At 37.3% G+C, this 13,626-nt stretch overlaps 1 protein-coding gene and 1 pseudogene across 20 annotated transcripts in view; one reads left to right on the forward strand and one right to left on the reverse strand.

The window, feature by feature from the left end:
- SGMS1 (sphingomyelin synthase 1) overlaps positions 1 to 13,626 on the reverse strand; it is a 485,077-nt gene that overhangs the window by 79,856 nt on the left and 391,595 nt on the right. The window lies entirely within an intron of this gene.
- On the forward strand, positions 10,181 to 10,795 carry LOC143653927 (general transcription factor IIF subunit 2 pseudogene; annotated as a pseudogene).

A 13,626-nucleotide genomic window follows, 5' to 3' on the forward strand; every position in this document is an offset into this window, starting at 1 on the left:
ATCACTCCTGAAATTATCTCTTATATTAGTTTACTTAATACTATTGTTTGTTCTCTCATATTACATAACTCGAGAGAGCAGGGATCTTGCTTATCTTGTTCTTCACTCACTGTTCACTCAGCAGCTCTCCACTATGGGAGCCACTAGCTAACTGTAGCACACCTACAAGGTGGCTAGTCCAAATTGAGATGTGCTGTAAGTGTAAAATATACACTAGATTTTGAAGACATTATGAAAAAAGTAATGTAAATTTTCTAATCAATAATTTTTATAAAGATTATATGTTGAAAATATTTTGATTATACTGACAAAATATATTCTTAAAATTATTTTCATTTATTTCTTTTCAAACTGTTAAATGGGACTGGACTGTTAGAAAATTTAAAACTATATATATGGCTAACTTCATATTTTTGTTGAACAAGACAAACCTAGATCATTTTCTGGTTCACTGTAAGTACAATAAACACTACTTGTCATCATTGCTGCCACTGCTGTTATCCAAATAGGAGACTGGCTTTTATTCCAAATATTTTCTCATTTAAATAAAAGTTAAGTAGAATCTTTACATTTGAGGGATTTTATTTGGGGGATAAGAGGAGAAAAACAGTAGAATTAAATATATGTTTGTACATGCATTCATTCTGGCATTGCAAGCATCTAAGTATCCAAATGAAGGAATGCTAATCTTGCAAAGGCAAGTCATTAGACAATTTCTGGTAGCTAGATAATCTCTTAGGAGATAGCAAGACAGAATAATGGCTTCCATTAATTAACTAGGATTAATTTTCCTTAAGTTAGTCACTGCATTTCCCCAACCTGGAATTCTCCCCCTTCTCCTCTTCAGCAAATCTACATTCTGCCCTTTAGTCTTTAAGGACCTTCTTGTGAAGTCTCTTCTGGCTGTTTTATAACCCTTTTTTTTTTTTTTTTTTACTTCCCTTGAATTCCCTAACATAAATTTAATGAAATTTAATTTAAATTGCTGTGTGTACAGTGTAATGGAAAGATGGAAAGAACACTGGTTGTGTAGGTCAGGGAGCGCGTTTGAGACCCAACTCAGCTATTTAATTTTTTGACAAAGTCCTTTAGGCTCTCCAAGCCTTGGTTTCCTCTGGAAATTAGGGATAACAAATATGTTACCCACCTGTACATAGGCTGCTACTTCTCTGAAGAAACAATTGCGTAAAAGGAATGAAAGCTTTAAAAATTATCCCCAAATAGTACATCTTGATCTTTTTTTTTTTTTTTTTTGTTATTGTCTTTTTTTATTTTTGCCATCCTACTGAATATTAAGTGGAATCTCATGGTTTTGATTTGCATTCCCTGGGACTATTGATGTCAAAGATCAATCTAGGTGCTTATTGGCCAGGTGTCCTTTTTTTTTGGGGGGGGGGATTCTATTCAAATTGCCCATTTTTTAATTTTCTGTCCTCTTATTACGGAGTTGTAAGAATTCTTACATATTTAAATATGTCTCTTATCAGATATATGATTTGCAAATATTTTCCTCCATTCTCTGAGTTGTCTTCACTTTTTTTTTAATAGTAGTTTCAAAACTACTGTCGTTTTTTTTTTAATTTTTTTATTAATCAAAAAAAAGAAAAGAAATTAACACAGCATTTAGAAATCATTCCATTCTACACATGCACTCAGTAATTCTTAGTATCATCACATAGATGTATGATCATCATTTCTTAGTACATTTGCATCGATTTAGGAAAAGAACTAGCAAAACAGCAGAAAAAGATATAGAATGTTAATATAGAGAAGAGAATTAAAATAATAATACTAATAAAAATATATATATATATAAAGGAAAAAGAAAAAAACAAAAACAAAAGATACAAACACACAAACAAACAAACAAAAAACCATATTTCAGGTGCAGCTTCATTCAGTGTTCCAACCTAGTTACATTACACTTAGGTATTATTGTGCTGTCCATTTTTGAGTTTTTGTATCTAGTCCTGTTGCACAGTCTGTATCCCTTCAGCTCCAATTACCCATTATCTTACCCTGTTTCTAACTCCTGCTGGTCTCTGTTACCAATGATATATTCCAAGCTGATTCTCGAATGTCGGTTCACATCAGTGGGACCATACAGTATTTGTCCTTTAGTTTTGGGCTAGACTCACTAAGCATAATGTTCTCTAGGTCCATCCATGTTATTACGTGCTTCATAAGTTTAGTCTGTCTTAAAGCTGCATAATATTCCATCGTAGGTATATGCCACAGTTTGTTTAGCCATTCTTCTGTTGATGGACATTTTGGCTGTTTCCATCTCTTTGCAGTTGTAGATAATGCTGCTATAAACACTGGTGTGCAAATGTCCGTCTGTGTCTTTGCCCTTAAGTCCTTTGAGTAGATACCTAGCAGTGGTATTGCTGGGTCGTAATCCATTCTGCCATTCTATGTCTTTTGATTGGGAAATTCAGTCCATTAACTTTTAGTGTTATTACTGTTTGGATAATATTTTCCTCTACCATTTTGGCTTTTGTATTATATATATCATATCTGATTTTCCTTCATTCTACGCTTTACTCCATACCTCTCTCTTCTGTCTTTTCGTATCTGACTCTAGTGCTCCCTTTAGTATTTCTTGCAGAGCTGGTCTCTTGGTCACAAATTCTCTCAGTGACTTTTTGTCTATAAATGTTTTAATTTCTCCTTCATTTTTGAAGGACAATTTTGCTGGATATAGGAGTCTTGGTTGGCAGTTTTTCTCTTTTAGTAATTTAAATATATCATCCCACTGTCTTCTAGCTTCCATGGTTTCTGCTGAGAAATCTACACATAGTCTTATTGGGTTTCCCTTGTATGTGACAGATTGTTTTTCTCTTGCTGCTTTCAAGATCCTCTCTTTCTCTTTGACCTCTGACATTCTAACTAGTAAATGTCTTGGAGAACGCCTATTTGGGTCTATTCTCTTTGGGGTGCGCTGCACTTCTTGGATCTGTAAATTTAGGTCTTTCATAAGAGTTGGGAAATTTTCAGTGATAATTTCTTCCATTAGTTTTTCTCCTCCTTTTCCTTTCTCTTCTCCTTCTGGGACACCCACAACACGTATATTTGTGCGCTTCATATTGTCATTCAGTTCCCTGATCCCCTGCTCAAGTTTTTCCATTCTTTTCCCTATAGTTTCTGTTTCTTTTTGGAATTCAGATGTTCCATCCTCCAGTTCACTAATTGTAGCTTCTGTCTCTTTTGATCTACCATTGTAGGTATCCATTGTTTTTTCCATTTTTTCTTCTTTGTCCTTCACTCCCATAAGTTCTGTGATTTGTTTTTTCAGATTTTCTATTTCTTCTTTTTGTTCAGCCCATGTCTTCTTCATGTCCTCCCTCAATTTATTGATTTGGTTTTTGAAGAGTTTTTCCATTTCTGTTCGTATATTCAGCATTAGTTGTCTCAGCTCCTGTATCTCATTTGAACTATTGGCTTGTTCCTTTGACTGGCCATATCTTCAATTTTCCGAGCGTCATCCATTATTTTCTGCTGGTGTCTGGGCATTTGATCAGATTTCCCTGGGTGTGGGACCCAGCTGGTTGAAAGGTTTTTCTGTGAAATCTCTGGGCTCTGTTTTTCTTTTCCTGCCCAGTAGGTGGCGCTCGTGGCGCTCGTCTGTCTGTGGGGCAGTCGGCCCGGGAAACCGCACGTGGAGGCGGGGATCGCTGGCCGCCGCAGCTTGGGGGAGTGCCGGTCCAAATTGCCCAGCTGGCCCCAGACGCCAAGCGTGACGGGAGGGCCCCGCTATCCAACGTTCCCAGTCAGACTGGGGAGCCACGTGTGTGGAGGGGACCCCAGTCGCCAGCTGCCCCAGCCGGGAAAACGCGCGCCCCTCGGGTATCTCACCGCAGTGGATTCTCCCTGCCCGTTCAGCCGTTCCAGAATGGGGTACGCTGTCTTTTTGGTCTCTGTCGTGACTCCGGGAGCTGTTTCGCATTGTTTCTGTTTCTTTAGTTGCTTTTCTGAAGGAGGAACTAAGACCCGCGCGTCTTACTAAGCCGCCATCTTCTCCGGAAGTCCCCTGTCTTCACTTTTTTGATGATATCCTTGGTTCAAGAAGGCCGATGAAGTTCAGGGTCTCTCTCAAGTGAGAAGGCAGATGGAGAACACAGTCAGGCTTCTCTCTCAGCTGGAAGGGCACACAGTGGCCACGGTGTCATCTGCTAGCTTTCTCTCCTGGCTTCCTATTTCATGAAGCTCCCAGGGAGGTGTTTTCCTTCTTCATCTCCAAAGGTCACTGGCTGGTAGACTCTCTGCTTCATGGTGCTGCAACATTCTCTACACTCTCTACATCTTGATCTTTTGATAACATCCTACATCCTTTCAACACCCAACAGTGCCCACAGTCACATTTCATAAATATTTACTGAAACTGTCACAACTGAACGGTATTGTAAAAGCCTAATCATTCCGACACAAATGAGCAAAGACAACCTTCTAAATTTCAAGAGAAAATAAACCATTTTTCAAGTAAGTCTGAAGCTTGAAAAATAAAAGCATACATGCTTTTTTCCTGCAGCTGATATTGAAGTTGTGCAAAAGCAAAAGGAAAAAAGTCCACTTTTATGTAAGTGAAAGCTACTTGTACTTTAAAGGTCACTACTAAATGGTGGAGATTTAGTCAGAGACCCCAGATCCCATGTGTAATGTGTAGAAGGAGAGATGTGAAAATCACTTTCCCCTGGACTCACACTCTTGATTTAGAATCTCTTGTGGCATTTTTTTAAAAGAAAAGGCAAAGTATTTTCAAAGTATTTTCTATACCCAGGAGGCTGTATATACGTTGGTTTGGACTCAGAAAACAATAAAAATCACAACTATCAACTAGAAAGCCACCTCAAATCCATTATGGATCCATTACTGAGAGAATGTTAGGAAATAGTGTGTAGTCCAAATCATTATACTTATTCTTAAAACTAGGGAGAAAACTAAAGGGTAAAATCTCTACATTAACTTTTTATCCCAGAATACCACAGAATTTTGGAGATGGAAGAGTTCAATCCATAATTTTTAGAGATAAGAAAAACTAAAGTCCATTGAGATTGTGGTTTATCTATAATCTCACAAATAGGGAAGAGTTGGCCCTGGGGCTACACTAAAACCCAAGAGGATTTTCAGCGCTCTTCCCTCAATGGCCTCACAGATTCGAACATAAATAAAAAATAGTGTTAGAAGGTCTTAAAAAAAAAAAAGTATGGGTCCTATAGGATAAAGAGCAGGAAAACAACATGTTCACTATAGCTTCTAAACCCAGCAGGATTTTGTATCTGGCCTCAATTAAGTAAAAAACAAATCTGCTAAATTCAATTTGGCTCCAAGTTTTAAAATAGTTATGAGGCTTTATCAAAGCCAGATCTTTAAAAACAGAAAATTAAAGTAATAATTCTGGCAATGGAAAAATACATTAAACAAACAAAAGATTATAAAATCATTGATGAATATCTGTTTATCTTTACTCAAAAAGAATCAGCTGGTATTGTCTAGAAATAAGACAGTGTTGACTTAACAAAACCTACCATATAAATTACACACTGACCACAAGTTTTCAAGAACTAAAATACCATAAAATGCACAATACTAATATCCATGGAGCAACTGCTCAGAATTGCGCGATAGCATTAACTTGTCCTCGAACTCCAATAGTTCCGTTTCCTGTAGTGGAATAACTGATTTCACTTGCTCATTCCATTTGTTAAGGGATTTATATGTATCTGACTGTGCTTTGGAAAGCATAAAGCAATATTCAAAAACATAAAAATTTTTTATAACATGATTTATTCTTTCTTTGAAGATTCTACAGAATTTTTAAATGAGTGCCACAAAATTAAGAAATGAATTTTAAGATATTTTTAAGGCATGATGGGCCCAAGTTGAATAAACACAGCTGGGATGCCACTGAAGAACCCACAGGGAGGTTTCAGATGTTTTTAAATGCTGATAATGATAAATGAAAGGAGGAAGTAGTGCCTGCATAATTAGTTTTACAGACATATACAGAACTGAACTCTCTGCTTCCGGCATCAAAGATCTCTAAAAACAAACTTAAAAGTACAATAGGGTGTACACATGATTTTATTTACTCTTATATAATCAAACAAAATCTGGTGGGTGCACAACATTTAGTTCAGATTTTATAAGAGAAAATATAGGTGATAAGAGAAAATAATTTTTCTTGAGGCATATTCTATGTTTTTAAACATAGAGTCTGCAATGTAAAATCAAATATAGATTACTCCTTATATCAGCTTTCTTTAAAAATATAAATAGGTTTGTAGGCTTCTCTAAATAACTAGGGCCTTTGCCCTATGTATATAGTTAGGTTTCCAAGTTCTTCAAATTCCCAACACACAATGGTCCTGGGATGTGTGTTGATATACACATCACTAACAAAGATAAAGCTGAAATCAGAATGGAAAGGCATAATGAAATTCTGGTCTGAGATACTTTCCATCATTCCAGAAAGAAAATCAAGAAGCCATCAGAATTACAACTGTCTCATCATCCATATTTTCCTCACTATTCATTACCTAGTTGTGCTGGTTTGAAATGATGCATGTACCCTAGAAAAGACATGTTTTAATCCTAATCCCATTTTGTAAAGGTAGCCGTTTCTTCTAATCCCTATTCAGTATCGAACGTTTGAAACTGTAATTAAATCATCTCCCTGGAGATGTGATTTAAGCAAGAGTGGTTGTTAAACTGGATTAGGTGACATGTCTCCACCCATTTGGGTGGGTCTTGATTAGTTTCTGGAGTCCTATAAAAGAGGAAACATTTTGGAGAAAGAGAGATTCAGAGAGAGCAGAACAGAATGACATAGTTAAGAGAAGCAGAGTCCACCAGCCAGTGACCTTTGGAGATGAAGAAGGAAAATGCCTCCTGGGGAGCTTCATGAAACAGGAAGCCAGGAGAAGAAGCTAGTAGATGACGCCGTGTTTGCCATGTGCCCTTCCAGATGAGAGAGGAACTCTGTGTTCACCATGTGCCTTTCCAGGTGAGAGAGAAACTCTGTGTTTGCCATGTGCCCTTCCTCTTGAGAGAGAAACCATGAACTTCATCGGCCTTCTTGAACCAAGGTATGTTTCCCTGGATGGATTAGATTGGACATTTCTATAGACTTGTTGTAATTGGGACATTTTCTCGGCCTCAGAACTGTAAACTAGAAACTTAATAAATTGCCCTTTTTAAAAGCCATTCTGTTTCTGGTATATTGCATTCCAGCAGCTAGCAAACTGGAATACCAATCTACTACAAAACACAAAAAGTCAGATGAAAACTCTTTGCCTTATTTTCTTTACAGTAAGAAAAAATTTGCATTGTTCTAATGACAACTAATCACTATAGCCTTCCAATGGAGGTTCATTCTTAGAACCTAATTACCCAAAACTCTGAAGATAATCTACTCCTTCCCATCTGATTAACTGCCTATGTCTGAAATCTGCAGACCTATTTTAATATTTGCCTAATTAATCTGTAGCACTTATACAGTGATTCACTCTAGTGGCACTCAAGAATGTTAGGAAATCACTGGTGTTTCCAAATTCCAATCATATCAAGCTGATGTAAACTGATGATTTCATCTGCCCCCAAAAGCCTGAGAAAGGCTAACACAGGCTCTCTAGTTATATCTCACACCACTCCATTCCCTTCCTTTCTTATCATTCTTCATCTTTCTTAATGATAGCCGAAACTCTTCCTCATTTATTGCTTGTTTGACTAGAATAAAAAGATTGTATGCACTTCTGTATCTATCATAAAAGTAAATCAGGGCTGTAGGGAAAAAAAAAGTCAAATGTCTCAGGAAAAGGATAAGTCCATACTTGTTTTTAAGAAATTTCAATACTGTATTCTAAGGCATATCGACAGTACCTGGCTTACATTAACTGTCTCAGTTTACTCATCCACGAAGTCAAACTAACTCTGCATTCCTGCAGAGCTGCAGTATTAGAGAGTGAGCACAGAATTTAGTTGGTACATAATAACAGCAGCTTTTTAAAGTATCCATGGGAACAAAGTCCAGGTCCTTCCCCTTTTCCCTTTATTCCACAAAAACCAATAACGGTCACCCAATAAACTGGGGACATGGAAGTGGGTTTGGCAACTGAAGACTGGGGATGGTGTTAAAGCCAGCATCAAGAGATGACAGAGGTTACTGTGCCCCACCATTCCGTAGTCCTTCCTCATACCTGCCTTTCCTTTTCATCCCTCCAGAATAAGAAGACATAAATAAAAAGGCTGCCCAAGAAAGCCATTCTATAGGGGAGGTCTCTTTCTCAGACTTCTTCAGGGCTAGGCATGGAAAACCAAGGAAGGAACAAGCTGGATTACAGAGAATAGGGATTGGTGAGGACTGTGGCAAACATGAGAGGATAAGCTACATGCAACACAATTCAAATTAAAACACTTTTAACAGCAAAAGTAAAAAAGCATGCAAAAAGAATCTGCTTCATGGGATTGCCACTCTGTAGCTTCACTCGCTCTCTCATACACTGTATCCAATTGGTTACCTAGTCCTGGAGACTCTACCTTGAAGACTCTCAACCAGATGACATGTACCACCACTTTATCCCTGCTTTTTTCATACCCATTTATTTTTGCTTTAGTTTCTGCCTCAAGTCTGGATCAATTTTAACCCACCTCTATACTGCTGTCAAACAGCTCTTTCTAGTATATAGTGTGACCTACTCACCTGAGGCTTAAAACTCTGGATGGCTATCCTACAAAACAGCCTATTTCTTTACCTTCTACCCTTCCCCTACTGGGACTAGGCCTGTATTATAACCATGCTCACTTGTTAAGTAGTTTCCCTCACAAATCATTCACTGCACATCTCACAAGTTATTCGTTCTGCCTAGAATACCCGTGCTGGTTTGAAAGATGTATGGATGCTAGGAAAGCATGTTTTAATCAAAATCCCATTTCATAAAGGGAGAATAATTCCCATTCAATACTATATGTTTGAAACCGTAATCAGATCATCTCCCTGGATGATGTGATTTAGTCAAGAGTGGTTGTTATGCTGGATTAGGTGATGATATGTCTTTACCCATTTGGGTGGGTCTTGATAAGTTTCTGAAGTCCTATAAAAGAGGAAACATTTTAGAGAATGAAAGAGATTTGGAGAGAGCAGAGATGCTGTAGCACCATGAAGCAGAGTCTACCAGCCAGCAACCTTTGGAGATGAAGAAGGAAAATGCCTCCCGGGGAGCTTCATGAAACAAGAAGCCAGGAGAAGAAGCTAGCAGATGATGACGTATTTGCCATGTGCCCTTCCAGATGAGAGAGAAACTCTGTGTTCACCATGTGCCCTTCCTCTTGAGAGGAAAACCCTGAACTTCATCAGCCTACTTGAACCAAGGTATCTTCTCCTGAATGCCTTTGATTAGACATTTCTATAGACTTGTTGTAATTGGGACATTTTCTCGGCCTCAGAATTGTAAACTAGAAACTTATTAAATTCTCCTTTTTAAAAGCCATTCCATTTCTGGTGTATTGCATTCCAACAGCTAGCAAACTAGAACAATGCCCTTCCCACTATATGCCTTCTTTCTTTTAGGGTTACTACCTTCAGACAGTTCCATCTCATTTGCCTTAGAATTTCTAGATTCTAACACAACAGTACACAATTAATTGATGTTTGCTGAACATGTAAATTAAAGAGAACATAAAGTAGATGGCTTCTGTTTTCACGACATAATGGGCTGAGTTAATGTGCAATTCCTTGTACATCAAAAACATTAAAAAATGCTACATAAAATATAACTGCTGAGGGGTGCAAGGGTAGTTCAGTGGTAGAATTCTCGTCTGCCATGTGAGAGACCCAGATTCAATTCTCAGCCCATGCACATCCCAAAACAAATGAAGAACAAGCAAACAAACAAACAAAAAACCAAACAAACAAAAATTCAACAAACGATACTGCAAGCAGGGGATACTCACATGGAAAAAGAATGAAATGTGACCCTGGCCATATAGCTTACTGTATATATATATATATATATATATATATGTAACTGCTGAAATTTTAGTGCCATAATCAGTCTCAAAATAAAGAAAGGGCCCAGCAGGTGAGTGACTCTGGCTTCTCACACTCTCCCTCCTGTGGCAGCTTGTCATTTGCTGCAGCCACTTGCCTCTGCAGCTTTCTAGCATTTCCACAGGTGACTGACCTATGGTAGAATACAGTAAATTCGACCTGACTGGTACATCAAATAAAGCATGGAAGTGTGGCTGGTCAAGGTTCCTAACTACTTGTCATAGCAATGGGTTAAAGCCCTCAGAAGAGGGCAAGTTGGAAACTGCAGATTGCCAAAAATCAAGGAAGGACCGAGTTGTCATTTACTCTGAATGAAGAACTTGCAAATACTCATGATATTGGAAGAAAATGAGCTTCAGTCAGTGCTCCTAGAGAACATCCATCATCTTGCAAAGTGCTGGGGGACAGATGTTAATAGTATTTACTGAGAGCCTATCAGATAAGCTTTCATTGGAAGGGATAACACTGCAAAAAGCTGTAACAACAAATTATGAACCTGTTGCTAATCATCAGGACAATGCTGAATATGAAAGAAAAAGAAAGAAGATGGAAAGCAAGCTAATAAATGACATGTTTTAGACATGCTTTTCTCAGTTTTTGAGAAATGCCAATAGTATAATCTTAGGAACTTGATCGACATCACAAAACAACCTGTGATGTACGAGAAGGAAATCTTAAGGGACCCACAAAAACACATGGGAGCTGAAGCCAGAGTATAGACACCATCAAGGAGAAGAAAAGAGTGACTAAGAAGACTCTATGCCAGCACACTAATGAAACAACTAATGGGGGATGTCCTAACACAGTAATAAGCAAACTGCATTGGTACTTGAATACTTGAGCACCATCTGTTAATAGGGGAAAAGTGGTACTTTATTTTCTTATGCTACTTTTTTTAAACCAATAATTCTTATAAAGTTTCTTATGTGATTTTTGAGGAGAAAGAACATATTTATTTATAGACTTACCTTGTATTCAACCAGATTATTCATGAAGGAGGTAGGGATGAGTGATTAAAGAGGGGTTTTCTTTTTAACTTCTAAAATGCAAAATTAGGAAATATTTTCTAAATGAGGACACTCCATCCTTGCTGTATTTCTGAGAAGCTGAGGTAAGACAGATCCAAAGTGAAAAATATAGCAAGAAAATAGCCAACTACAGAAACATTTAAAAGGAATAAACAGCCAAAGTTCCTCATTCTGAACTGTCAAAGAATATGTCTCATTTTTTAAAACAGGTAATCACATATCATGCTCAAACATACATTAATAAAAGGAGAGCAAAAGTTTGTACTATGAGCACTGTTTTCCTTAGCTTATTTTTATCTTAGTGATATTGATATGAGGAATGGAAAAAATTATGGTCAACTAGGGGGGTAATTTTACCTGCTTTTCAAGTAATTAAAAAGTAAATACCTCTCTATAGTTATGCCTAAGAGTTACTTTTGGAGAACCTCTTTTGTTCTTTTGTTGATCAGATGTGGCCTCACTCTCTCTAAGACCAATGCTGCAAGTAAAATAACTGCCCTTCCCCCTACAAGGGACATGATATCCAGGGGGGACAGTCTCCCTGGAGGAATGGGGATGACTCCCAGGGATGAGTCCAGCCCTGATACCATGGGATCAAGAATTCCATCCTGACCAAAAGGGGGAAAGGAAGTATAACTAATAAAGTATCAGTGGTTGAGAGAGTTCAAATAGGGTTGAGAGGCTACTCTGGAGGTCACTCTTATGTAAGCTTCAGTTAGACACTGCTATCTATCAGAACTTGCCAAACCTCAACGAAAACCATTCCTGCCAATCCTAAAGAGCACCTAGGGCAATATTAAGATCCTACAAAGGATCCATGCACTAGGGTAACTTTCTAGAAAACTACAACCTCCAGATGAGTCTCTAGACCAGGTAAATCCTGAAACCTAGAGGGCCTAATCTCTCCAGTACATCAGCTAGTTCCAAATCCCTACCCCATATTACTGACAGCCCCTTTCAACATGAAAAAGTTAGAATGGCCATAGCCCAAATACCCCTAAAGAGCGGGATAGAAAGATCAAAGGTGATGGTGGAGTTATACAGAGAAGGCAGAGTTCAACATATGAATGATTGCTGAATCAAATTGATATTTTCTTTTAGTCTCTAGTATCTTAGAGCAGCTAGAAGTAAAAACCTAAAATTGTAGAACTGTAACCCATACTAAATTCTGAAATCTGTTCTAAAACTAATTGTTGTGCTGTGCTTTGAAATTCATTGCTTTTTTGTATATATATATTTTTCACAAAAAAAGAAAAAAGTTGATTGTGATGATAAAAAAAAATGCTTTTTTTTTTTTTTTTATCATCTTTCAATGTTCTGAAATAGTTAGAAGGAAAAATCTGAGAGGATGGTATGGTCCTGTAACTATTTGTTGAAGAGTGCTCTGAAAATTACGGATTGTTCCTTTCTTTGCTTTGTATATGTTTTATTATGCAGTTTAAAAAGTTAAAAAAAAAAAGAAAAAGAAAATACCTCCCTAGAATTCAAGTGGTATCTCCCCAACCAAATTTATAAACTTCAAAGACTGACTATGCACCCAGAATTCTGCTGCACACTCAGCAGGCATACACTGACCAGGATATGATAAATTAAAGTCGGGATGTACATCTGCAGGAGGAAGTGGGAGTAAGGCCAATATTTCAGACAGAAAATGTTAATGTCTTAAGTCATTTCTGTGGGGGTGAAAATGTTTCTCTTTCTTTTAAATTAATTTAAAAATAAATCAATCCATGCATACAGTTTAAATTTTCTCTAGCACAAATACTATATCAGGCAGTCCAAAATCATACCCACAATCAAGAACACCAAAAAAAAAAAGAGAAGCTTTCACAAACTTAATACAGTGAAAGGTGTTTTTTTTAACATGTTCATTCTGTAAGCTACTTCAAGTTGCTTACAATCAAAAAGTAGTAATGCCAAAGATTTAAGAAATGCTATATAATCAAAACAAAGCAAGGAAATATCTGTGTATTAATATAAGCATTTCTTCTTTACCATTTCATATTAGCAACAGAACACTAGAACTCTGAAGTTGAGTACCATTGCACTAAGAAAAATTTCACCCTTACATTCTCAGTAAAATAAAATTCTGGCTAAAGGGGCTGGTCCCAATCCCTACCCTACTTCAAACTGGTTACTGTATCTCATTTTGGGGCAGGAACCAAACATACCCTCTTTGCTTTTCAATTCTTGCTGACTTGAACAAATGGATAGTGTAAGCTACAGAAATCTATATAGATTAAGAATTCTGGATATCTGTCAAGTGCTTCGATCACATATATCTTCCTCCCCAAACTTGTTTTTTTTTTTTTTGACATATGCTACTACCCTGAAACAGGCCTGTGTCTCCTTTACCCATACCTTTTCTTCCTGTGGTGACAATTTCTGCCAGATTGAATTCAGTGACTGCTCATACTTTCCAGTACAAAGCTGTTCTCATTTGAAATTGTGTTCTGGTATTTCTGAAAATCTGCTTTCTTCAGCTTATTTTAGTTACCATTTACCTCATCATACTTGACTGCACCTGCCTGGGTCTCTTTAAACGTACAACGT

This window comes from Tamandua tetradactyla, chromosome 13 (assembly GCF_023851605.1).
Source record: "Tamandua tetradactyla isolate mTamTet1 chromosome 13, mTamTet1.pri, whole genome shotgun sequence".
Taxonomy (NCBI): Eukaryota; Metazoa; Chordata; class Mammalia; order Pilosa; family Myrmecophagidae; genus Tamandua; species Tamandua tetradactyla.